This window comes from Meriones unguiculatus, chromosome X (assembly GCF_030254825.1).
Source record: "Meriones unguiculatus strain TT.TT164.6M chromosome X, Bangor_MerUng_6.1, whole genome shotgun sequence".
NCBI classification, from domain to species: Eukaryota; Metazoa; Chordata; class Mammalia; order Rodentia; family Muridae; genus Meriones; species Meriones unguiculatus.
The window spans coordinates 17,474,447-17,478,138 of record NC_083369.1 but is presented as its reverse complement, the minus strand read 5'-3'; positions in this window follow the sequence as shown (position 1 = coordinate 17,478,138).

Sequence of the window (3,692 nt, the reverse complement as noted above, 5' to 3'; positions counted from 1 at the left end):
ATCTCCTACACTTAATTGAGTTGTTGACCAAAGGAGCTCCATAGGAATCCCCAAGCAACCAAGGCTGTTGCCAAGACTATAGCTTGCTCCTCACAAACTGACAGAAAGGTCCCATTACTGAAGACAATACCTACAGAACTCATTGAAGATGAAGACATTGAGTTGATGCCTACATAGAGCTTTCACCCCTACACACTAGCATCTTTAGTATAGGAACATACTGTGCATTCTACCAAAGGGAAACATAAATACCAACCCAGCCACAAAACCTTTATCTACACTGGGGAATTCCCTGTAAGATGTGCTAGGGTAATGGTGGCACAAAGCTTGTGGCAGTAATCAACCAACGTCTGATTTGACTTAAGGCTGACTCCACGAAATGGTTTCCATACCTGACACTGCTTGGGTGGCCAAAAACCTGAGGCTAGATAGGCCATGGGCCTAGGGTTAAACCAAATAATGCTTGTATAAAAAATAAAAATATATAATGATAAAATGTCTCCTAGCAATAGTCTGCTACACTTGTAGATCAGTACCTTGGTCAGCTATCATCAGAAAAGCTTCCTCCTGCAGCCAAAGGGGAACAAATGCAGAGATTCACATCCAGATATTATGCAGAGAGTGAGAGACCTTGAAATACTCAGCCCTAAATAGGATTTCTCCATCAAATCCCTTCCCTCAGGGAAACTCACAGAAGAGAAGGTAGAAAGAGTGTAAGAGTCAAAGGGGATCGAGGACAGGAGAATAAGGCCCTCTAAATCAACATGATCAAAACTTATATGAACTCACAGAGACTAAAGCAGCATCCTCAGTGCCTGCACAGGTCAGGACTAAGTCCTCTGAACATATATTATGGCTTCAAGTTTAGTGTTTTAATGGGATTCCTAAGTGTATAAATGAGTGGATCTCTGATTCTTGTGCCTTCTCTTGGGCTCTTTTCCCTCTCTTGCTTTGTCTTGTCCAACTTCTATGTTATAGGTTTTTTTTGTTTATTTTATTGTATTTTGTTGCTTTGTCTTGTCCAACTTCTATGTTATAGTTTTTTGTTTATTTTATTGTATTTTGTTTTGTTACACTTTTTGAAAAAAAAATGAATGAATGAGAGAATGAATGAATGAATGAAAACCTAGCCATTAAGGCAAAGGCTAACAACTGAACTGTCACTTATACTTGCTGGGAGAGGCTAAATCAGTTTTCTTCAATAGAGTGACATTGGTTATATCAACCATGCCAGGACAGGCCTCATGTTCAACATATAGTGGACATGACAAGGGTTTTTATTGTTTTTCTTTGTGTGTGTGTGTGCACGCATGTGTGCATGCACATGTGTGTGTATACACACTTTTATTTTGTTACAGGGCTTTTTCCTTTTTAAGCATGGTTTTATGTTGTTTTCTCAGTTTTGGGGGGTTGTTGTTATATTGGGGCTTTGCTTTGTTTTTTGAGAAAGAACTTTAAGTTGGATGGGTAAAGAGGAGGAGAAGTCTGGAAAGACTTGGAGGAAGAGAAGAATATGATTAAAATATATTCAAATTTAAAATGTTTTAAATAATAAACATAAATAATAAAGCATAAACTAAAAATAGATCTTTTGTTTGTTTGTTTTTGTTTTTTTAAATTAATCACAGGTTATTTACTTTGTATCCCAGCCATAGCCCCCTCCTTCATTTCCTCCCAATCCCTCATCTCCTTTTTATATTCTGATTATAGTCCTTACCTTACCTTCTATCCAGATCAACCCATTTCTTTCATTAGAAAATAAACATGAATTTAAGGGATAATAGTAAAACATATGATAAATAATAAGCCAACAAATTTGAATAAGACAAAACAAACAGAAGGAAAAGGGTCCAAGAAAAGGCAAAAGAAAGAAATGCACAAACACACTCTGAAATCCCATAGAAACACAAAAGTGGAGTTAGGCAGTGGTGGTGGATGCCTTTCTCTATTCCCAGCACTTGAGAGGCAGAGGCAGGTAGATCTCTGAGTTTGAGACCGACCTGGTCTATGGAATAAGTTCCAGGACAGACAGGTCTATGCAGAGAAACACTGTCTCTAATAAGACAGACAGACAGACAGACAGACAGACAGATAGATAGATAGACAGACAGACAAACAGACAGATAGATAGAAAATAGATGCCCACAAAGCTGGAAGCCATAATATAAAATTAAAACAACAACAACAACAAAAAAGCCTTGACACATCATTATGAGACAAGAACCCCCAAATGAGACAAGGAACCTCCAAAGACTACATTGAGTTCGTTTTCTGTTGGCCGTTTACTGCTAAGTATGCAGCCTATCCTTGAGAGTAGTTTGTTTTCCCAGTGAGACTTCCTTGGAGAAAACTAAAGTTTCATTTGCAAGTGGCTATTATCAATTAGAGATAATGTCTGGGTTAGAGCATGTGTGTGCTGCCTCAGTCTCAATTCATATGAGCGTTAATCATGTTGATTTAGAGGGTCTTATTTTCTTGGAATCTACTATCCTCTCTGTCTCTTAGTTCCCTGAGCTCTGAGGGGAGGCATTTGATGGAAATACCCTCTTTAGAGCTCAGTGTTCCAAGGTCTCTCACTCTCTACATAATATCTGACCGTGGGTCTCCATATTTGTTCCCATCTGCTACGGGAGGGAGCTTCTCTGATGATGGCTAAGCAAGGCACTCATCTATGGGTATAGCAGAATGTCATTAGGAATCATTTCATCACACATTTTTTTTCTTTTTTATACCATCATTATTTGGTTTAACTGGGCTATCTAGGGGATCCACATGGAGACTGAGCTGCCTATCTGTTACATCTGAGCAGGGAAATGGTTTAGGTCCTCTCCATGCATGGTCCTGGCTGGTGCATCAGTCTCTGCAGGACTCTCTGGGCACAGATTTGTTGGCTCTGTTGGTCTCCTTGTGGAGCTCCTGTCCCCTGATGGTCCTTCTATACACACACACACACACTTCCATAATATTCCCTGCTCTCTGCCCAAAGTTTGGCTGTGATTCTTAGCATCTGCTTCAATATTCTGCTGGGTGGAGTCTTTCAGAGGACATCTATAGTAGGCTCCTGTCCTGTGTTTTTTTTTTTTTGTTTGTTTGTTTGTTTTTTGTTTTTTCTTCATCTGCTTCTGGTGTCTATTCTATTTGCCCTTCTGAAGGAGAATTAAGCATCCTCCCTAGGGTCCTCCTTGTTATTTAGATCTGTGGATTGTAATATGGCTTCTCTGTATTATATGGCTAATATCGCTCATCTTTTCTAGTTCCATTCATTTGCCTGCAAATTTCATATTTTCCTTGTTTTTAATTGCTCAGTAGTATTCCATTGTGTAAATGTACCACAATTTCTGAATCCATTCTTTGGTTGAGGAATATCTAGGTTGTTTCCTGATTCTGGCTATTACAAATAAAGTTGCTATGAACCTCAATGAGCAAATGTCCTTGTTGTACAGTGGATAATCTTTCAGATATATGCCCAGGAGTGGTATAGCTGTGTCTTGGAGTAGCATTATTCCTAATTTTCTGAAAAAGCACCAGATTGAGTTCCAGAAAGGGAAACACTCCTCCATTGCTGGTGAGAGTGCTAACTTGTACAACCACTATGGAAAAGTCCATAAAATTTAACTTCTTCCACTCCCAGAAAAAAAAAAAAGAAAAAGAAAAAGAAAACATCTCTCTTAAAATAGAAGAGCATGTTCTAT